At 40.8% G+C, this 24,496-nt stretch overlaps 1 protein-coding gene and 1 pseudogene across 2 annotated transcripts in view; both read right to left on the bottom strand.

Annotated features, from left to right (window-relative positions):
* The window catches only part of PTPDC1 (protein tyrosine phosphatase domain containing 1), a 73,863-nt gene that overhangs the window by 21,555 nt on the left and 27,812 nt on the right, over positions 1–24,496 (bottom strand). The gene's annotated exons all lie outside the window — the stretch shown is intronic.
* Positions 2,394–3,023, bottom strand: LOC106502435 (annotated as a pseudogene).

Genomic DNA, 24,496 nt, shown 5'->3' with positions numbered 1-24,496 from the left:
AACTCCCTGATGTTCAAGCTGGTTTTAGAAAAGGCAGAGGAACCAGAGATCAAATTGTCAACTTCTGCTGGATCATGGAAAAAGCAAGAGAGTTCCAGAAAAACATCTGTTTCTGCTTTATTGACTATGCCCAAGCCTTTGACTGTGTGGATCACAAGAAACTGTGGAAAATTATGAAAGAGATGGGAATACCAGACCACCTAACCTGCCTCTTGAGAAATCTGTATGCAGGCCAGGAAGCAACAGTTAGAACTGGACATGGAACAACAGATTGCTTCCAAATAGGAAAAGGAGTATGTCAAGGCCATATATTGTCACCCGGCTTATTTAACTTCTATGCAGAGTACATCATGAGAAACGCTGGGCTGGAAGAAACACAAGCTGGAATCAAGATTGCCAGGAGAAATATCAATAACCCCAGATACGCAGATGACACCACCCTTATGGCAGAAAGTGAAGAGGAACTAAAAAGCCTCTTGATGAAAGTGAAAGAGGAGAGTGAAAAAGTTGGCTTAAAGCTCAACATTCAGAAAACGAAGATCATGGCATCCGGTCCCATCACTTCATGGGAAATAGATGGGGAAACAGTGGAAACAGTGTCAGACTTTATTTTTGGGGGCTCCAAAATCACTGCAGATGGTGACTGCAGCCATGAAATTAAAAGACGCTTACTCTTTGGAAGAAAAGTTATGACCAACCTAGATAGCATATTCAAAAGCAGAGACATTACTTTGTCGACTAAGGTCCGTCTAGTCAAGGCTATGGTTTTTCCTGTGGTCATGTATGTATGTGAGAGTTGGACTGTGAAGAAAGCTGAGTGCGGAAGAATTGATGCTTTTGAACTGTGGTGTTGGAGAAGACTCTTGAGAGTCCCTTGGACTGCAAGGAGATCCAACCAGTCTATTCTGAAGGAGATCAGCCCTGGGGTTTCTTTGGAAGGAATGATGCTAAAGCTGAAGCTCCAGTACTTTGGCCACCTCATGCAAAGGGTTGACTCATTGGAAAAGACTCTGATGCTGGGAGGGGTTGGGGGCAGGAGGAGAAGGGGACGACAGAGGATGAGATGGCTGGATGGCATCACGGACTCGATGGACGTGAGTCTGAGTGAACTCCAGGAGATGGTGATGGACAGGGAGGCCTGGTGTGCTGCGATTCATGGGGTCGCAAAGAGTTGGACACAACTGAGCGACTGAACTGAACTGAACTGAACTGAACTGCAGGTCTCTGATGGTCCTTTTTATGGTTGTCTTATTTTTACTTTTTAGCACACATTCAACAGAGTTGAACAATTTAGTTTTACTTTTAAAATTTTTGGAAAGGATTTTACTTTTTGATGCAATCTCAAACTTCTAGAAAAGTTTTAAGTATAATACAAAGAATGTTTTTTCTTGAATCATTTGAGAATAAGCTGCAGATATGCTGCTCCATTACTCTAAATATGTTAGTGTATATTTCCCACATAAAATTCTCCAAAATTCCCCCAAATCAGAAAATTATAATTGATATATTATTAGTTGCCCACTATTCCTCAGACCTCACACAAGTTGCACTGATTTATCTCAATGTTCTTTATAGTAAAATCATACTACACAACGTTTAGAATCACACACTTTTAGCTGTCTTCTCATTTATTTCACTTTAGAGCAAGTTCCTCAGTCCTTCCTTGATATCGATGCCTTTGGCTTTTGAAGAGTACAGACCAGTTATTTTGTAGAACATTTCCTCAATTTGGGTGTGTCTGCTTCCTTATAATTAGATCTAATAAGTTCTAGTGTTTATGGTAAAAAATGATATTTAGAAACCAAGTCCAGACGCTAGGTGTGGTCACTACAGTTAAAGAGTTGTTGCCTGCAGGCATTCTCAGTGGATAGAACTAAAGAATGCGTACAATATATACACGTATACACACACATACACCACACATTGACATCCATATTTATATATGCATGCATTTATGTTGAAAACTGAGAGTTCATGCAGATGTTAGCAATTCTAATGCAACAACACAGGGCTCCTCCTAACAGCCCTCCTTCCATAAATACACAGGGGCTTCCCAGGTGGTGCTAGTGGTAAGGAATCTGCCTGTGTGGGAGATGTAAGAGATGCAGGTTCGATCTCTGAGCCAGGAAGATCCCCTGTTCTGTAAATAAGTTCATTTGTACCATTTTTAAAGATTCCACATATAAGCAATGATACCTGTCTTTTTCTATCTGACTTCATATAACACCTGTCTTTCTTTATCTGACTTACTTCATTCAGTATGGCAATCTCTCATGTTGTTGTAAATGGCATTATTTCATTCTTTTTTATAGCCAAGTAATATTCATTGTACACATGTACCACATCTTCTTTTTGTCTAGTTGTGTGTGTGTTTTTTTTTTTCATAGTGAAAACTTTTATATTTGGAATTAGCCAGCTGGACTCAGTTTAGATGATCCCAATTTTGTTGGCAACATCCAAAACATCATAGTCAGGAGCCAGTCGAACATATGCCTTCTCCTCTCCATCAGGCCTGATCAGGGTATTGACCTTAGCCATGTCAATGGGATAGAGCTTCTTCACAGCCTGTTTAATTTGGTGCTTGTTGGCCTTGACATCCACAATGGATACCAGTGTGTTGTTGTCTTCTATTTTCTTCATGGCTGACTCGGTGGTGAGGAGGAAATTGATGACGGCATAGTGGTCAAGTTTGCTTCTGGGGCGCTCTTCTGAGGATATTTGGGCTGCCTCCTGAGCCGCAGTGTTTTGGGCCGCCAGAAGGTGGGTGATGTCTGGATCTTCTTTTTCTTGTGGCTGTGGACACCTTTCAACACTGCTTTCTTGGCCTTCAAAGCCTTTGCTTTGGCTTCAGCTTTAGGAGAGGCAGGGGCTTCCTTCTTCGCCTTCGGCGCCATCTTCATGAAAAGCTATTTGTGTTTTCATTGTCATTTATTTTGAGGTAATTAAAAAAAAATCTCTCCATTTCATCATGGACCCACTGGTTTTTTAGTAGCATGTTGTTTAGTTTCCATGTAACCTTGTTTTCACTTCTCTTTCTGTGGTTAATTTCTAGTTTTATGCTCCTGTGGTCAGAAAAGATGCTTGAAATTATTTATGCTCTTTAAAATTTGTTAGGGCTTGTTTTGTGTTCTAATATGTAGTCTATCCTAGAGAATATTCCATGTGCTCTTAAAAAGAATTTATTTTCCATTTTTTTTTGGAAGAGGGGGGGAGTGGAATGTAATGTCCTGAGCACATCATCTAAGTATAACTGTTGTATTGTGTCATTTAGGATCTCTGTTACCTTACTGATTTTTCTGTCTGGAAGATCTGTCCATTGGTGTCAGTGGGATTTTAAAGTCTCTTAATATTAATATATTCCTATCAATTTTTCTTTTTTCTTGCTAGCATTTGTTTTAGGTATTCCTATATTGGGTGCATATATGTTAGTGAGCGTAGTATCTTCTTGTATTGACCCTTTTATCAATATACAGTGTCCTTCTTTATCTTTCTTTATGGTTTTTGTTTTAAAGTCTATTTTGCTTGATATAAGTATTGCCACCCCTGCTTTCTTGTCATTTCTATTTGGAGGAAATACCTTTTTCCATTCCCTCACTTTCAATCTATGTGTGTCCTTCACCCTAAGGTGGGTCTCCTGTTGGCAGCATCTTCTTTTATTATCTAGTCTGCCACTCTGTGTTATTTGATTGAAGCATTTAGTCCACTAACAATGAAAGCAATTTTTTTGGGGGGGGGGGCATACTGTGCGGCATGTGGGATCTTAATTCCCTGACCAAGGAATGAACTCAAGCCCTGGCAGTGAAAGAACAGAGTCCTAACCACTGGAATGCCAGGGAATTCCTTGTTTTTTCTTTTGTGTTTCCCTACTGTATTAGGGTTGAGTTTTCTTTTTGGTTTTTGTGAATCTATGCTTTTGACTTGTGGTTACCCTAGATTTCAAATATGTTAACTCATTACTATATCTACTTGTTTTACACTGGTAGGCATATTGGCTCAAACACATTCTAAAAGATCTACATTTTCTTACTCCTCTCCATTTTATAATTTTTATATCCTATTTTTATACTTTGTTTATCCTTTTGCTGTTTATCATAATCATTTTCACAAAAAATTTTATTGCTTTTCAAAACATATGTACTAGCTTAAGTGATCTTCAATCCTTTTATATATTTGCCTTTCCTATTGTGATTTTTTTCCTTCCCTATAGACACTTGCTTTTTTCTATTCAGAGAAGACCTTCCAGTATTTCCTTTAGAATATGTTTCCATTCAGTTGAGTTGCTCAGTCAGTTATAAGGGATTCCCAGTAAGGCTATTAGCTGATTTCTCTACAGAAACTTTGCATGTCAGAAGAAAGTACCACAATACATTCAGTCCTGAAAGTAAAAAGCCTGCAACCTAGGATACTCAACCCAGCAAGATTATCATTTAGAAAGAGAGATAAAAAATTTCTCAGATAAGCAAAAAACTAGAAGAATTAAGCAATTCTAAAAAGCCTCTTGATGAAACTAAAAGAGGAGAGTGAAAAAGTTGGCTTAAAGCTCAACATTCAGAAAACGAAGATCATGGCATCTGGTCCCATCACTTCATGGCAAGTAGATGGGGAAACAGTGGAAACAAGTGTTAGACTTCATTCTGGGGGGCTCCAAAATCATGGTGATTGCAGCCATGAAATTAAAAGACACTCCTTGGAAGAAAAGTTATGACCAACCTAGACAGCATATTAAAAAGCAGAGACATTACTTTGCCAACAAAGGTCCGTCTAGTCAAGGCTATGGATTTTCCAGTAGTCATGTATGGATGTGAGAGTTGGACTGTAAAGAAAGCTGAGCGCCAAAGAATTGATGCTTTTGAACTGTGGTGTTGGAGAAGACTCTTGAGAGTCCCTTGGACTGCAAGGAGATTCAACCAGTCCATTCTAAAGGAGATCAGTCCTGGGTGTTCTTTGGAAGGAATGATGCTGAAGCTGAAACTCCAGTACTTTGGCCACCTCGTGCAAAGAGTTGACTCATTGGAAAAGACTGATGCTCGGAGGGATTGGGGGCAGGAGGAGAAGGGGACGACAGAGAATGAGATGGCTGGATGGAATCACTGACTCGATGGACGTGAGTCTGAGTGAACTCCAGGAGTTGGTGATGGACAGGGAGGCCTGTCATGCTGCAATTCATAGGGTCACAAAGGTCGGACACGACTGAGCGACAGAACTGAACTTACTTCCTGTACCTAGATATTTTCCCCCTTTCAATTTAGCAAGTTTTCAGCAATAATTTTTTCAAATGAATTTTCAATCCCCTTATGTCTTTCTTCTCCCTCAGGAATCTCTATTATGTGTAACCTATGGCATCCCATAGGTTAAATATGTTGGTTTCATTTTTTCTTTTCATTTGTCCTTTTGTCTGCTAACTGTGATTGGGTGATTTCCATTATTCTATCTTCCAGCTCACTAATTCATTCTTCAGAATTAATTTGCTACTTTAAAAAAATTTTATTTATTTTCATTGGAGGCTAATTACTTTACAATATTGTGGTGGGTTTTGCCATACATCAACATGAATCAGCCACAGGTGTACATGTGTCTCCCCATCCTGAACCCCCTACCCACTTCCCTCCCCACCACATCCCTCTGGGTTGTCCCAAAAAACCAGCTTTGAGTGCCCTGCTTCATGCATTGAACTTGCATGGGTCACCTGCTCTACATATGGTAATATACGTGTTTCAATATACATCAAATTGTCTCACTCTTGCCTTCTCCCACATGTCCAAAAGTCTGTTCCTTATATCTGTCTCTTTTGCTGTCTTCCATATAGAGTCGTCATTACTGTCTTTATAAATTCCATATTTATGCATTAATATACTGTATTGGTGTTTCTCTTTCTGTTTCTCCTTCTTATTCCACTTTCTATAATAGGCTCCAGTTTCATCCACCTCATTAGAACTGACTCAAATGCATTCTTTTTTATAGTTAAGTAATATTTCATTGTGTATATGTACCACACATCCTTATCCATTCATCTGCTGATGTACAGCTAGGTTGCTTCTGTGTCCCAGCTATTGTAAACAGTGCTGCAATGAACACTGAGGTACACGTGTCTCTTTCAATTCTTGTTTCCTTGGTGTGTATGCTCAGCAGTGGGATTGCTGGGTCACACAGCAGTTCTATTTCTAGTTTTTTAAGGAATCTCAACACTGTTCTCCATGGTGGCTATACTAGTTCGCATTCTCACCAACAGTATAAGAGGGTTCCCTTTTCTCCACCCCCTATCCAGCACTTTTGTAGACTTTTTGATGGCTGCCATTCTGTCCAGCGTGAGATGGTACCTCATTGTGGTGTTGATTTGCATTTCTCTGACAGTGAGTGATGTGTTTGTTAGCCATTTGTATGTCTTCTTTAGAGAAATGTCTGTTTAGTTCTGTGGCCCATTTTTTGATTGGGTTGCATTGAGCTGCATGAGCTGCTTATATACTTTGGATATTAATTCTTTGTCAGCTGTTTCATTTGCTACTATTTCTCCCATTCTGAAGGCTGCCTTTTCACCTTGCTTATAGTTTCCTTCGTTGTGCAAAAGCTTTTAAGTTTAATTAGGTCCCATCTGTTTATTTTTTATTTCTATTACTCTGGGAGGTGGGTCATAGAGGATCTTGCTATGATTTATGCCAGAAAGTGTTCTGCATGTTTTCCTCTAAGTGGTTTATAGCTTCTGGTCTTACCTGTAGATCTTTAATCCATTTTATTTTTGGGAATGGTGTTAGAAAGTGTTCTAACTTCATTCTTTTACAGGTGACGGACCACTTTTGCCAGCACTTGTTAAAGAGATTGTCTTTTCTGCACTGTATATTTTTTCCTCCTTTGTCAAAGATAAGGTGTCCATCATTTCTGTTCAATTGCTCAGTCATATCTGACTGTTTGGGACCCCATGGACTGCTGCACTCATGGCCTCCCTGTCCATCATCAACTCCCAGAGTTTCCTCAAACTCATATCCATTGAGTTGATGATGCCATCCAACCACCTCATCCTCTGTTGTCCCTTTCTTCTTCTGTCTTCAATCTTTCCCAGCATCAGGGTCTTTTCCAATGAGTCAACTCTTTGCATGAGGTGGCCAAGTACTGGAGTTTCAGCTTCAGCATCAGTCCTTCCAATGAACACTCACACTCAGGACTGATCTTCTTTAGGATGGACTAGTTGGATCTCCTTGCAGTCCAAGGGACTCTCAAGAGTCTTCTCCAACACCATAGTTCAAAAGCATAAATTCTTCGGCGCTCAGCATTTTTTATAGTCCAACTCCCACATCCATACCTGACCACTGGAAAAACCATAGCCTTGACTAGACGGATCTTTGTTGGCGAAGGAACGTGTCTGCTTTTGAATATGCTGTCTAGGTTGGTCATTACTTTCCTGCCAAGGAGTAAGTGTCTTTTAATTTCACGACTGCAGTCACCATCTGCAGTGATTTTGGAGCCCTTCAAAAATTAAAGTCTGCCATTGTTTCCACTGTTTCCTATCTATTTGCCATGAAGTGATGGGACTGGATGCCATGATCTTAGTTTTCTGAATGTTGAGTTTTAAGCCAACTTTTTCACTCTCCTCAAGAGGGTGTTTAGTTCTTCTCCACTATCTGTCACAAGGGTGGTGTCATCTGCATATCTGAGGTTATTGATATTTCTCCCAGTAATCTTGATTGCGGTGTGTGCTTCATTCAGCCCAGCGTTTCACATGATGTACTGTGCATATAAGTTAAATAAGCAGGGTGACAATATACAGCCTTGACAAACTCTTTTCCCAATTTGGAACCAGTCTGTTGTTCCATGTCCAGTTCTAACTGCTGCTTCCTGACCTGCATACAGATTTCTCAGGAGGCAGGTCAGGTGGTCTGGTATTCCCATCTCTTTTAGAATTTTCCACAGTTTCTTGTGATCCACACAGTTAAAGGCTTTGGCACAGTCAATAAAGTAGAAATAGATGTTCTTCTGGAACTCTCTTGCCTTTTCGATGATCCAAAGGATGTTGGCAATGTGATCTCTGGTTCCTCTGCCCTTTCTAAATCCAGCTTGAACATCTGAAAGTTCACGGTTCACGTATTATTGAAGTCTGGCTTGGAGAATTTTGAGCATTACTTTACTAGTGTGTGAGATGAGTGCAATTGTGTGGTAGTTTGAGCATTCTTTGGCACTGTCCATCTTAGGGACTGGAATGAAAACTGACCTTTTCCAGTCCTGTGACCACTGCTGAGTTTTCCAAATTTGCTGGCATATTGAGTGCAGCACTTTCACAGCATCATCTTTCAGGATTTGAAATAGCTCAACTGGAATTCCATCACTTCCACTAGCTTTGTTCGTAGTGATGCTTCCTAAGGCCCACTTGACTTCACAGTTCAGGATGTCTGGCTCTAGGTGAGTGATCACACCATTGTGATTATCTGGGTCATGATGACCTTTTTTGTACAGTTCTTCTGTGTATTCTTGCCACCTCTTAATATCTTCTGCTTCTGTTAGGTCCATCCCATTTTTGTCCTTTATTGAGCCCATCTTTGCATGAAATGTTCCCTTGGTATCTCTAATTTTCTTGAAGAGATCTGTAGTCTTTCACATTCTACTGTTTTGCTCTATTTCTTTGCACTGGTCACTGAAGAAGGCTTTTTTATCTCTCTTTGCTATTCTTTGGAACTCTGCATTCAAATGGGTATACCTTTCCTTTTCTCCTTTGCTTTTCGCTTCTCTTCTTTTCACAGCTATTTATAAGTCCTCCTCAGACAGCCATTTTGCTTTTTTGCATTTCTTTTTCTTGGGGATGGTCTTGATCCTTATCTCCTGTACAAAGTCATGAACCTCTGTCCATAGTTCATCAGGCACTCTATCAGATCTAGTCCCTTAAATCTATTTCTCACTTTCACTGTATAATCATAAGGGATTTGATTTAGGTCATACCTGAATAGTCTAGTGGTTTTCCTATGTCCTTCAATTGAAGTCTGAATTTGCCAATAAGGAGTTCATGATCTGAGCCACAGGCAGCTCCCAGTCTTGTTTTTGCTGACTGTATAGAGCTTCTCCATCTTTGAATGCAAAGAATATTTTCAATCAGATTTCGGTGTTGAACATCTGGTGATGTCCATGTGTAGAGTCTTCTCTTGTGTTGTTGGAAGAGGGTGTTTGCTATGACCAGTGCGTTCTCTTGGCAAAACTCTATTAGCCTTTGCCCTGCTTCATTCTGTACACCAAGGCCAAATTTGCCTGTTACTCCAAGTGTTTCTTGACTTCCTACTTTTGCATTCCAGTCCCCTATAATGAAAAGGACATCGTTTTGGGGTGTTAGTTCTAAAATGTCTTGTAGGTCTTCATAGAACCATTCAACTTCAGCTTCTTTAGCAATACTGGTCAGGGCATAGACTTGGATTATCGTGATATTGAATGGTTTGCCTTAGAAACGAACAGAGATCATTCTATCATTTTTGAGATTGCATCCAAGTACTGCATATCAGATCTTTTGTTGACTATGGTGGCTACTCCATTTCTTCTAAGGGATTCTTGCCCACAGCAGTAGATATAATGGTCATCTGAGTTAAATTCACCTGTTCCAGTCCATTTTAGTTCACTGATTCCTAAAATGTTGATGTTCACTCTTGCCATCTTCTGTCTGACCACTGTCAATTTGCCTTGATTCATGGATCTAATATTCCAGGTTCCTATGCAGTATTGCTCTTTACAGCATTGGACCTTGCTTCCATCACCAGTCACATCCCACAACTGAGTGTTGTTTTTTCTTTGGCTGTCTCACTTCATTCTTTCCTGAGTTATTTCTCCACTGATCTCCAGTAGGATATTGGGCACCTACCCACCTGGGGAGTTCATCTTTCAGTGTCATATATTTTTGCCTTTTCATACTGTTCATGGGGTTCTCAAGGCAAGAATACTGCAGTGGTTTGTCATTCCCTTCTCCAGTGGACCACATTTTGTCAGAACTCTCCACCATGACCCATCCATTTTGGGTGGCCTTACACAGCATGGCTCATAGTTTCATAGAGTTAGATATGGCTGTGGTTCATGTGATTAGATTGGTTAGTTTTCTGTGATTATGGTTTTCAGTCTGTCTGTCCTCTGATGGAAAAGAATAAGAGGCTTATAGAAGAGATGGGAGAGACTGACTGAGGGGGAAACTGGGTCTTGTCCTGATGGGCGGGGCTGTGCTCAGTAAATCTTTAATCCAATTTTCTGTTGATGGGTGGAGCTGTGTTCCCTCCCTGCTATTTAGTTCAGTTCAGCTCAGTTGCTCAGTCCTGTCCAACTTTTTGCAACCCCATGAATCGCAGCACACCAGGCCTCCCTGTCCATCACCAACTCCTGGAGTTCACTCAAACCATGTCCATTGAGTTGGTGATGCCATCCAGCCATCTCATCCTCTGTTGTCCCCTTCTCCTCCTGCCCCCAATCCCTCCCAGCATCAGGGTCAACTCTTCTCATGAGGTGGCCAAAGTATTGGAGTTTCAGCTTTAGCATCAGTCTTCCCAATGAACACCTAAGACTGGTCTCCTTTAGATGGACTGGTTGGACCTCCTTGCAGTCCAAGGGACTCTCAAGAGTCTTCTCCAACACCACAGTTCAGAGGCATCAAGTTTTCGGCACTCAGCTTTCTTCATAGTCCAACTCTCACATCCATACGTGACCACAGGAAAAACCATAGCCTTGACTAGACGGACCTTTGTTGGCAAAGTAATGTCTCTGCTTTTTAATATGCTATCTAGGTTGGTCATAACTTTCCTTCCAAGGAGTAAGAGTCTTTTAATTTCATGGCTGCAGTCACCATCTGCAGTGATTTTGGAACCCCCCCCAAAAAAAGTCTGACACTGTTTCCCCATCTATTTCCCATGAAGTGATGGGACCAGATGCCATGATCTTCGTTTTCTGAATGTTGAGCTTTAAGCCAACTTTTTCGCTCTCCTCTTTCACTTTCATCAAGAGGCTTTTTAGCTCCTCTTCACTTTCTGCCATAAGGGTGGTGTCATCTGCATATCTGATGTTATTGAGATTTCTGCCAGGAATCTTGATTCCAGCTTGTGCTTCTTCCAGTCCAGCATTTTTCATGATGTACTCTGCATAGAAGTTAAATAAGCAGGGTGACAATATACAGCCTTGATGTACTCCTTTTCTCATTTGGAACCAGTCTGTTGTTCCATGTCCAGTTCTAACTGTTGCTTCCTAACCTGCATCCAGGTTTCTCAAGAGACAGGTAAGGGGTCTGGTATTCCCATCTCTTTCAGAATTTTCCACAGTTTCCACTAAGGCTTTGGCATAGTTAATAAAGCAGAAATAGACGTTTTTCTGGAACTCTCTTGCTATTTACTTGGGGCCAACTATGGTGGAAGCAATGAAGATAATGGTGACTTCCTTCAGAAGATTCCATGCGTGTACTGAGTGTGCCCAACCCTGCAGCAGGCCGCCACCAACACACACCTCCACTGGAGACTCCTGGAAACTCACAGGCAAGTCTGGGTCAGACTCTTCTGGGGTCACTGCTCCTTTCTCCTGGATCATGGTGCACAATGTTCTGTTTGTGCCCTCCAAGTACCTATTTCCCAATCCTGTGTAAGCTCTGGCAGCTCTATGGTGGGGTTAATGGCGACCTCTTCCAAGAGGGCTTATGCCATACCCAAGTCTGCTGCACCCAGAGCCCCTGTCCCTGTGGCAGTCCACTGCTGACCCTTACGTCCACAGGAGATGCTCAAACACAGTTCTGTCTCAGTCTCTGTGGGGTCCCTGGGTACTGGTGCACACAAGGTTTGTTTGAGCCCTCTTAGCATCTCTGGCGGGAATGCGGTTTCATTCTAAACATGAATTCGCCACTTCTACCATCTTGCTGGGGCTTCTCTCCTTTGCCCTTGGACGTAGGGTATCTCCTCACAGCTGCTCCAGCGCCTACCGTCTTACTGTGGTTTCTCTGAGTTGCACGTGGGGTATCTCCTCACAGCTGCTGCTCCTGATCTGGGACATGGGGTATCTCCTCTCGCTGCTCCAGTGCCGCGCAGCCGCCACTCGCCACTTCAGCGCCACACAGCTGCTGCTCGCCACTTCAGCACCTACGGTGTCCATAAGTGCATGGATTTATCTCTGGGCTTTCTACTTTGTTCCACTGATCTATATTTCTGTCTTTGTGCCAGTACTATACTGTCTTGATGACTGTAGCTTTGTAGTATAGTCTGAAGTCAGGCAAGTTGATTCCTCCAGTTCTATTCTTCTTTCTCAAGATTGCTTTGGCTGTTCAAGTTTTTCTATGTTTCCATACAAATTGTGAAATTATTTGTTCTAATTTTGTGAAAAATACTGTTGGTAGCTTGATAGGGATTGCATTGAATCTATAGATGGCTTTGGGTACTATACTCATTTTCACTATATTGATTCTTCCAATCCACAAACATTTTATATTTCTCCATATATTTGTATCATTTTTTTTACTTCTTTTATAGTTTTCTATATATAGGTCTTTTGTTTCTTTAGGTAAATTTATTCCTAAGTATTTTATTCTTTTTGTTGCAATAGTGAATAGGATTGTTTCCTTAAATTTCTCTATTTTCTTAGTGTATAGGAATGCAACGGATTTCTGTGTATTAATTTTATATCCTGCAACTTTACTATATTCATTGATTAGCTCTAGTAATTTTCTGGTGGTGTCTTTAGGGTTGTCTAAGTAGAGGATCATGTCATCTGCAAACAGTGAGAGTTTTACTTCTTTTCCAATCTGGATTCCTTTTATTTCTTTTTCTTCTCTGATTGCTGTAGCTAGGACTTCCAAAACTATGATGAATTGTAGTGGTGAGAATGAGCACCCTTGTCTTGTTCCTGATTTTAGAAAAAATTCTTTCAATTTTTCACCATCGAGAATAATGTTTGCTGAGGGTTTGTCGTTTATGGCTTTTATTCTGTTGAGGCATGTTCCTTCTATGCCTGCTTTCTGGGAAGTTTTTATCATAAATGGCTGTTGAATTTTGTCAACGGCTTTCTCTGCATCTATTGAAATAATCATTAGTTTTTATCTTTCAATTTGTTAATATGGTGTATCACATTGACTAATTTGCAAATATTGAATCCTTGCATCCCTGGAATAAAGCCCACTTTGTCATGATGTATGATCTTGTTAATATGTTGTTGGATTCTGTTTGCTAGAATTTTGTTGAGGATTTTTGCATCTATGTTCATCAGTGATATTGGGCCTTTATCCGTTTTTATGTGGGAGTATTCATGTTCAGCATGCATGTGTTCAGTAATTTTGGCGCATGGGCTATATTTGGTATGGATGCCTGCCATGTCTTTCCTCAGGGTGTCCTGGCCATTATCCTCTTGGGAGAGGAGGGTGTGTGTGTGTGTGTGTGTGTGTGTGTGTGTTTGGTGTTATGGTGACCAGAGCCTGCAGTCAATGTTGGGTAGAGCCTTCTCCTTGTTCTTTGATAGTCATAGCCCTGTTGAAGGCAGGATTTGCTCCTCGGTTGTAGAAATAGAAGCCTCCAGATCCAGTTCTAGGCTGCAGTGTGAGGTAGTTGGGATTGGACTACTCCTTGTGGGAAAGAAGCTGCTGCATATTCCTCTCCAGGAGACTTGTCCACTGTGCTCAGTGATGTAAACTGCCACCCAGTGTGTGCACCCACAAAGTACACTATTGGAGGCACTGTCTTTGGCCCCACTTCCACGGTGGGAAAGCTGGTAGTTGGCTCACATTTTGGTGCCACTTCCATGTGTGTGCAGCCACGAAGTCTGCTGCTGCTCATATTTGACTCACCTTAGCAGTAGGACTGCCAGTAGTCAGCATGGATGTCCCTTCAGTCATTGCCCCTAGAAAGTTGCAGGCTTGAAAACCCGCCAAAGCTATGCCTTTGCATCCACTTTGAGAGTACTGGTAACTGGCTCAGATTTCAGCCGCTTCCACATGTGGGCAACCTGCTGGCACCTGCATGCTCCTAAATCTTGTAGCAGCAAAATCACTCCTGCTGTTAGCACACTGAGACCAAAGCTACTATTGGAGGGCCATGCCCCTCCCTTTACAAGCTCATTGACAATGGTGCTCCTATGGCAGACCTGGGTTCCATCTTGAACACACATCCCCAGATCATACTTCAGGCCTTTTGGGCTATCTCCACATAGCCAAACCAAGTCCAGTCCCTAGGTCTGTCTGTTGAAGCTCAAGTTGCAGCACTTACCACTGCACACATCAGCAGGGGCATGATTTGGGCTCAGAAGTATAGCAAGTTGGCAAGGACCATCTGTGCTGGTCTTTCTCTGCCCTGTCTGACACAAGCCTGCTGGTGCACTCTCCTCTGAGCTTCTGAAGCTCCCTATCTGTCCCAGCTGACTTTTCAGATGATGAAGGCGGTTCCCAGGGTGAGGGAACCATTCCTTTTTCATAGTTCCCTCCAAGGGGCATAGGTCTCATCTCAATTACCATTTTTTTCTCTCATTTTATACGTTGATCTTTCTTGCAGCTGGGGTTGTATGAGATCTTCTGCCTGCATTCAGTAGGTATTCAGTGAGAATTACTCCAAATGTAGATGTATTTTTGATGTATTTGTGGGAAGAGGTAAGCTCCATGTCCTTCTACTCTGCCATCTTGTTTTCTCTCAGGTTTTTCATTTTGAGTTAATTTTCATATATGGCAGAAGGTAAGAGTTCAACACCAGTTTTTTTTTTTTTTTTTGCATGTGCACACAGTTGTCTCACTACTAACTGATAAAAAGATTATTTTTTTTTCCCACTGAATAGCCTTGGCACCCTTGTCAAAAACCACTGACCACATTTGCAAGGTTTTTTTCTGGGATCGCTTTTCCATTCCATTTGTTTGTATGTCTTTGTTTTATCCAATACCACACCATTTTAACTACTGTATCTTTGTAGTAAGTTTTGAAATCAAGATGCAAGTTCTTAAACTTTGTTCTTGTTTTTCAAGATTATTTGGTAATTTGGGGGTCTTTCAATAGTCCATGCAAATTTTGGGGTGAATTTTTCTATTTCTGCAAAGAAATCATTGGGATTTCTGATGGTGATTGCATTGAATCTGTAGATTCTGTTGGGTTGCACTGACATCTTAGCGATTCTTCCAAATCATGAACACAGGATGTCTTTTCATTTATTTAAATCTTTAACTTTTTTCAGCAATATTCTATAGTTTTCAACAAAGTACACTGAAAATACTGGAGCCCTGACTGCCCTAAGCCCTCTCCTTTGTTCCAGAGGTTCCATGCTGAGAAAGGCAAGCCCTCAAAAAAGGATAAGAACAAACCTCAAAGATTGGCCTTGGTCAAATGAAACTTAAAGCGGATATACCCAAAGAAACCTATGCCAAAAGTCATGGGTGGAAGTGGGTTTGGCTATAAATGGGCAGCAGAAGGAATCCTTGTATTGACAGAACTGTCTTGTATCTTGACTATAACAATGTCAGTATACTGGCTGTGAAATAGTACTATATTTTGTAAGATGGTTACTGTTGGTAGAAACTGAGTAAAGGGTAAATGAGATATTTTTGTACTATATCTTACAACTGCATGCTAGTACTTAATTATCTCAATATTTTTATTAAAAATGTATATACAATCAAATAAAAAAGCCACAAGGTAGGCTAAGTGAAGGTGATTTAGCAGAGGTCAGAGCTAACACGGGAAGATATCTAATAGAATATGATACATGATCTGGCAGGATGTAGGCCCCATGTGAAAAAAAGAGCTAAACTAGATGATGGCTGAGCAGGTCTGGGAGACTGGTTATGAAAACGAGGGCTGAATAAATAAGCAAACATATTGGGGATAATAAGAGTCAGGTTTCTCACTCTTGGAGAAGGGAACTGTAAACATAAAAACAGGCAAAACTAGAATGATGGTATAGTGTTGGATTAGAATATGAAGTATCAACATGAATTCATGGTTTTCAATATGCATAGACAAAACGAAAATAACTACAAGTGTATACACATACATACATATATACATACACTAACATAAGTTGCCAAAGATTATAGTATCATATTTGAGCACCAAACAAATGATAGTAAAGGATGATATTCCACTGAACAAAGTAGTAGTAATCTACACTGAAATAACTGAACAAATAAAAGCTAAGGGAAAGTTATTTCTCACAGCAGAATGCTAATGAAGAAATGCCAAAGGAAAGAAGGAATTAGAAAACCTCCATTCAGTTATCTGTCATAGTAGTAATTAAAAGCTGAAACTACTGAGTAAAAGCTGGATGAGGACCAGGATATATACAAGGTCTCAGTGGATCTCTCCATAAAATGTTGGGAAAAAGAATAATGTATAATAGGTAAATTTTTGGCAGATACAACTTTACTGATGTGATCAAACTTAACATTTTCAGTTTTATGACCAAATGGTATCTTGAATTGCTTGACAGGATGGAGAATACAAAAAGCACAGAATCACTTCTGTGATATTTCTGCCAAAAATTTCAATCTTATGATGAAACAGTAGACAAACTCAAACTGAGAAACACACTGCAAAATAACTAGCCTGTAATCTTCATAAAGGTCAAGAAAGGACTAATTATGGTCACTAAAAGAAGTTGAAAAAACATGACAAGTAACCTTTTGGTACTAAAAGGTATTACAGAGACAGCTGATAAACTTTGAACGAGGGTCTCTGGTTGAAAAATACATAGAAAAATTTTTGTGCTTTTTTTGTATGTTGGAAATGATTTCAAAATAAAAGAAATAACTCTGACAACATGAGTATCCTGACGGAAGAATACAGCACCTTCTGTGAAATATCATGCCAATAAAAAAACCTGACTACAGACTCTACATCTTTCTATCAATTCAATTTATAGTAAACAGTATTAGGATATAATCAGCAAAATATAAATTATGGCAAAATCTACAGAGTAAAAAATCTGATTTCCTCAACAAATAAAGTGTGAGGAAAAAGAGACTGGGGGAAATCCAAATTTAAAAGATATGTAAGATACATCTCAATCATGTATGATGTATGAAATCATATATACTGCTGGATCTCAATTTAAAGATACATCTATGAGACAAGTAGAAATCTTAGCAATGTTTAGATATCTAAGAAACTATTGCTAACTTTTTTAGTTATTGCAACGATGATATACAGTTAATGAATCAAATGAAGTAATATGGAGGTAGGGGAAATGAGTGGAGGAAGCCAGTGACCTGATATTGTTAAAGTTGGGTGATGATACCTACTTAGGGGATGGTACATCCATGGCAGGTGGGTCCCACCTGGAAATCTTTATTGTACTCTGTATACTTCTGGGAATATTTGAAATTTCCCCAAAATAAGATTTCCCTTCCAAACGTAGTAGAACCAAGATTTAAATTGAGGTCTGTTTAATTCCAAAGCTAATTCAATATTTACTGAATTTCCAATTTTCCTTTAAAAATCATTTAAGTATTTTATTTATATATCCCTTAGTTAGAATTTCTCATCACCTATTAGTCAACATTTTAAAAGTATACTAGCCTTATCCCAATGTTAACTTAATAATGTATAACTGACTGTCTTCATAAATGAGATACAGTTTAGGAAAGTTACATATAAAGTTTTAAAAATTTTTTCTAATTTTTCCTAGTTAAAAATTAGCTACACTTACACATAAGGAAAATTTTATTTAAAAAATGCTTTTGGAAAGGTAAAAATCAGCTTAGTGAGTGGATGACAATAGGGGTTACAACCTTCCTGGGGACATCGGGAAATGTATATGATTTTTTGATAGTCACTGTGACCTAGGGACATTACTAGATGAAGAGGGCAAAGATACTAGATGTTTTCAATGCTAAGGGCTCTCATGTACAATCAAGAGTTGCTTTGCCTCAAAAGCCAAGAGAATCCCAGGTGAGAAACACCAACTAAGACATAACATTCCAACTGAAGAAAGGGGAAAAAGGCTAATTGAATTCTGACATTCATTAACTGGAAAGTACATAGAGGAAAACCCCTCTACCAGAGAAGCAACAAACTGACACCATTATGAAAGCATTTGTTTTAGATACCTCTTCTTTCTAAAATCAGGGAAATGAATATGTCGTAAGTCTGGCACATAGAAGTTGTCCACAGATGGTAGTTATCAGAAGTATTAGTCCCTGTAGAGTCAGACACAGCACAGAGAGATGGAGGATCTATAAAGACCTGGAATTTACTTTTAAAGCTTTTTATTTTATATTGGAGTATAGCCAATTAACAATGTTTTGACAGTTTCAGGTAGACAAGGTCAGAAGTGCAAAACTTTGGTTTTCTTGATGAAAGAGCTCTCTCTGGTGGAGTGGATAGATTCTAATAAGAAGCATAACCAACTTCACGAACCAATTATTCCCAGCAAGCATTTAACTCCAATACCTTTAGACCTTTATTTCTTAACTTCTTATATTATCAAATCCATACTCAGAGGGAGAAAACCCTTCCAAGATCCCTACAGAGGAGCACTAAAATGAACTTGAGCAAAATCCAAAGTAGGCAGTAAGAAAATCATGCAAGGGGTATTGCCAAGAAAAATTATTCAACATGTTTCTTGGCTAACGGCTAGTGGTAGCAGCAAGACCAGTGATGCCAAAGTGGCAGGAAATCGGGTTGTACTTCCAGCTCAGAGCTTTCAACAGTAGGAAAGAGAGAGGGTGAGTGTAGCAGTAAGAGTCTGAGTAACAGCACACTTCCTTTCCTGGGAAGCTTTGTAAGAATCAGAACTGTAAGGCCATGACAGAGAGACAAAGACAGAGAAGAAGGGCTAGCATGCTTCTGAATTGTCTTTATAAGTGACACTGGTGAGTAACAGAAGAATGAAATGAAAGATCAAACTGCAAGCAGGTGCCTGATGAGAGGAACAGCCAGATAATTTAAGAGGAAAATGAAGGAGATAAACATTGTTTTCAACACTGCTTCTTAAAAGACTAAGGAGAGAGTGGCCAAGATGGCGGAGTAGAAAGACCCTTAGCCTACCTCCTCTCATGAACACACCAAAATCCTAACTATATGCAGAAAAACCATGGATGAAAAAGACTGGAACCTACCAGAAATGATCTCCTACAACTAAAGACAGAGATGGAACCAAGAGATGGGTAGGATGGGCAGACTCAAAATATAATCAAATTGCATACCCACAGGTGGATGATCCTGGAGGAGGACGTGTCAACCCACTCCAGCATTCTTGCAGGGGAAATCCCATGGACAGAGGAGCCTGGAAGGCTATGGTCCATGGGGTTGCAAAGAGTTGGACATGACTGAAGCCAACTGAGCACAGGTGGATGACCCACCAACTGGAAAGTAACTATACTGCAGAGTGAGTAAGTGTTCTAAATCCTACATAGGGCTCCATAGTGCTGTAGGATGAGCCTCCAGAGCATCTGGCTTCAAACACCAGTGGGGCATTTCAGGAGCCCCAAAGAACTGTGGGAAAAGAGACTTTACTCTTAAAGGAAACACATAAAAGCACACACATCAAGATCCAGGGCAAAACTAGTCATTTGACAAGAGCCTGAGCCAGATCCACCTGCTGGTCATGGTGAATCTCCTGCAGAGGTCAGGGCAGCTATAGTTCACCCTGGGGATATAAACACTTTGGCAGTCACACTTGGCAACATTCTTCCAGGTGAATACTACTGTTGGTAGCTGCCATATTGGCTGACTAGTGGAAAGATGGGCTTCATCCAACAGCCTGTACGGACTAGAGCTGGGCTACCTCAGGCCAAACAACTAACTGTGGAGGGACACAGCACACTCATAATCAGACAGGCTTTCCAAAGACTTCCTGAGCCCACAGCCACCTCTAAGATATGCCCCTGACATGGCCCTACCCACCATAGGGCCAGGATCCAGCTTCACCCACCAGTAGGCAGGCACCAGGCCTTCCCCTCAGGGAGCCTGCACTAGCCTCTAGAACAGCTTCGCTTATCACAAGGAGCAGACACCAGATCGAAGGAAACAATAATCCTGCAGCTTGCAGATCTAGGACACCCACAGAAGGCCAGACCATACCTTGGGAGCAGCTGGGCTCTGGCTGTGTCCACTACCAGGCCAACAGAAGCTTCAGGACATCTCAGACTCCACAACCAAGTCCAGGAACCAGCCTGCCCGCCTCTACCACCAACTACCTGAAACGAGTTCTGGGATCCCTGGTCCTATAATGGACTCCAGGAACTGGCTCTGCCTATCAGTAGACCAGCACTAACCACAGGATCTGGCTTTAACAACCAGTGGCCAAGCAACAGCCCTGGAGTTTTCAGGACCTGGTTTCTGCCACCAGTGAGCCAGCACTAGCCTTGAGGCTCCCAAGGGTTCTGTAGCCAGCTGCCTTGTGACCAGACCTTGTGCTGTCTTGCGAAACAGCAACCAGCAGCATTTGCACAATGCAGGGTCTGAAAGCCAAATGGGCTAGGGGCCAATCAAGCCTACAAGACTGTACATATAGCCCCCATAACAGAAGAATCCACACACCCATCTCAGGGAGAAACCCTAGAGCATCTAGCTTAGATAACAAGAGAAAAATGCACTGCTGAGACACATAGGATGTCTCCCACAGGCCACTTCTCACAGGTCAAGAAACATAACTAACTTACCACATACATGAAAATACAAATAACAACTTACACAAAGTGAGATGGCAAAGGAAAATGTTCCAGATGAAGGAACAAGATAAAACTCCAGAAGAAAAACTAAGTAAAGTGGAGACAGTCAATCTACTCAAGAAATAGTTCAGAGGAACAATCCTAAAGATGATGGAAGAACTTGGGAGAAGAATGTATGCACAGAGTGAGAAGTCAGAAGTTTTTAAACAAAGTCTTAAAAAATATAAAGAGTGACCAGACACAGTTAAAGAATGTAGTAGTTGAAATGTACACTAAAAGAACTTAATAGCAGACTAAATGATACAGAGGAATGGATCAGCAAGGAAGAAGACAAATGGTGGAAATCACCGACTCTGAACAGAAAAAAGAACAAAAAGAAAGGAGGGCAGTTAAAGAGATCTCTGGGACAACATCAAGTGCAATGATATTTGCATTATAGAGGTCCCAGAAGAAGACAGGGAGAAAAAAGGCCTGAGACAATACTTGAAGATATAATCGCTGAAAACTTTCCTAACCTGGGAAAGGAAAACACTCACTCAAGTCTAGGAAGTGCAGAGTCCCACCAGGATTATTCCAGAGGAAAATGCCAAGCAAGACATATTGCAATCAAAATGACAAAAGTTAAAGACAGAATATTAAAAGTAGCAAGGAAAAAGCAACAAGTTATATATAAAGGTACTCGCATAAGTTTATCAGCTGATTTTTTAGCAGAAATTCTGCAGGCCAAAAAAGGAGTGGCAGGAAATACTTAATGTGATGAAAGGGAAAAACCTACAACCAAGAATGCTCAACAAGGCTCTTGTTCAGATTTGATGGAGAAATCAAGAGCTTTACAGACAAGCAAAAGCTAAAAGCTAACTTCTAATTTAAAAGTTAAATGTAAACTGACTGAATGCTCCAAGCAGAAGACGCAGAGTCCCTGAGTGGAAACAAAAACAAGTTCCATAAATATGATGCCTACAAGAGACTCACTTGAGATCTAGAGACAGATACAGACTGAAATGGGACAGGAAAAGTTATTTCAGGAAAATGGAAATCAAAAGAAAGTTGGAGTAGCAATACTTATACTGTTACAACAAAGAACACAATGATCCAGGGAACAAACCAGGAAGAAGATTTACAAATTGTAAATATAGGTACTCAACATAGGCGTACCTAAATACATAAAGCAAATATGAATATACATAAAGGAAGAAATTTACAGTATCACAGAAATACTAGGGGACTTTAACTTCACACATCAATGGTAACAACACTTACATAAGTCTATAAGATTAGATATCAATTACAAGAAGAAAAGCTGTAAAAAACACAAACAAATGGAGGCTAAACAAAACACTTCTAAATAATCAAGCGCTCACTCAAGCAAGCGAAACTACAAACATGATGAAAAGACAACATGTAAAATGGGAAAATAACTGCAAATGAAGCAACTGATAAAGGATTAATTTCTAAAACATAAAAGCAGCTCATGACAACTTAATATCAGAAAAATAAACAACCCAAACAAAAAATGGGCAGAAGACCTAAACAGGTATTTCTCCAAAGAAGAGATACAGATGGCCGATAAACACGTGAAAGATGCTCAAAATGGCTATTAGAGAAATGTAAAGCAAAATTACAATGAGGCATCATCTAACACCAATCAGAATCAGTTCAGTTCAGTCACTCAGTCGTGTCCAACTCTTTGTGACCCCGTGGACTGCTGAACACCAGGCCTCCCTGTCCATCATCAACTCTCAGAGCTTACTCAAACTCATGTCCAATGAGTCAGTGATGCCATCCAACCATCTCATTCTCTGTCTTCCCCTTCTCGTCCTGCCCTCAATCTTTCCCAGCATCAGGGTCTTTTCAAATGGGTCAGTTCTTCAAATCAGGTGGCCAAAGTATTAGAGTTTCAGCTTCAACATCAGTCCTTCCAATGAATATTCAGTCCATTAGGATGGACTGGTTGGCTCTCCTTGCAGTCCAAGGGACTCTCAAAAGTCTTTTCCAACACCACAGCTCAAAAGCATCAATTCTTTGTCACTCAGCTTTCTTTAAAGCCAACTCACATCCACACATGGCTACTGGAAAAACCATAGCCTTGACTAGATGGACTTTTGTTAGCAAAGTAATGTCTCTGCTTTTTAATATGTTGTCTAGGTTGCTCGTAACTTTTCTTCCAAGGAGCAAGCATCTTTTAATTTCAGGGCTGCAATCACCATCTGCAGGGATTTTGGAGCCCCTCAAAATTAAGTCTCTCCCTGCTTCCACTGTGTCCCCACTTATTTGCCATGATGTGATGGGGCTGGATGCCATGATCTTAGTTTTCTGAATGTTGAGTTTTAAGCCAACTTTTTCACTCTCCTCTTTCACTTTCATCAAGAGGCTTTTTAGTTCTTCTTCACTTTCTGCCATAAGGGTGGTATTATCTGCATATCTGAGGTTATTGATATTTCCCCTGGCAATCTTGATTCCAGCTTGTGCTTCTTCCAGCCCAGCATTTCTCATGATGTACACTGCATATAAGTTAAATAAACAGGGAGACAATATACAGCCTTGACGTACTCCTTTCCCTATGTGGAACGGGGCTGTTGTTCCGTCTCCAGTCCTAACTGTTGCTTCCTGACCTACATATAGGTTTCTCAAGAGGCAGGTCAGGTGGTCTGGTATTCCCATCTCTTTCAGGATTTTCCAGAGTTTGTTGTGATCCACACAGTCAAAGGCTTTGGCACAGACAATAAAGCAGAAGTAGATGTTTTTCTGGAACTCTCTTGCTTTTTCGATGATCCAACGGATGTTGGCAGTGTGATCTCTGGTTCCTCTGCCTTTTCTAAATCCAGTTTGAACATCTGGAAGTTCGCAGTTCACACATTGTTGAAGCCTGGCTTGGAGAATTTTGAACATTACTTTGCTAGCGTGTGAGATGAGTGCAATTGTGTGGTAGTTTGAGCATTCTTTGGCATTGCCTTTCTTAAGGATTGGAATGAAAACTGACCTTTTCCAGTCCTGTGGCCACTGCTGAGTTTTCCAAATTTGCTGGCATACTGAATGAAGCACTTTCACAGAATCGTCTTTTAGGATTTGAAATACTTCAACTGGAATTCCATCACCTCCACTAGCTTTGCTCATAGTGATGCTTCCTAAGGCCCACTTGACTTCACATTCCAGGATGTCTGGCTCTAGGTGAGTGATCACACTATTGTGATTATCTGGGTCATGAAGACCTTTTTTGTATAGTTCCTCTGTGTATTCCTGCCACCTCTTCTTAGTATCTTCTGCTTTTGTTAGGTCCATCCCATTTCTGTCCTTTATAGAGCCCATCTTTGCATGAAAATGTTCCCTTGCTGCTACTGCTAAGTTGCTTCAGTCATGTCTGACTCTGTGCGACCCCATAGACGGCAGCCCAACAGGCTTCCCCATCCCTGGGATTCTCCAGGCAAGAACACTGGAGTGGGTTGCCATTTCCTTCTCCAATGCATGAAAGTGAAAAGTGAAAGTGAAGTCGCTCAGTAGTGTCCGACTCTAGTAGCGACCCCATGGACTGCAGACTACCAGGCTCCTCCATCCATGGGATTTTCCGGGCAAAAGTACTGGAGTGGGGTGCCATTGCCTTCTCCGGAAATGTTCCCTTGGTATCTCTAATTTCTTTAAGAGATCTCTAGTCTTTCCCATTCTATTGCTTTCCTCTATTTCTTTGCATTGATCACTGAAGAAGCTTTTCCTATTTCTCCTCACTATTCTTTGGAACTCTGCATTCAGTTCAGTTCAGTTCAGTTGCTCAGTCAAGTCCGACTCTTTGCAACTCCATGAACTGCAGCATGCCAGGCCTCCCTGTCCATCACCAACTCCCAGAGGCCACCCAAACCCATGTCCATTGAGTTGGTGATTCCATCCAACCATCTCATCCTCTGTCGTCCCCTTCTACTCCTGCCCTCAATCTTCCACAGCATC

This window comes from Capra hircus, chromosome 8 (genome assembly GCF_001704415.2).
Source record: "Capra hircus breed San Clemente chromosome 8, ASM170441v1, whole genome shotgun sequence".
Taxonomy (NCBI): Eukaryota; Metazoa; Chordata; class Mammalia; order Artiodactyla; family Bovidae; genus Capra; species Capra hircus.
Note: the sequence above shows the minus strand (reverse complement) of the source record. Positions and strands in the feature narration are given on the sequence as shown.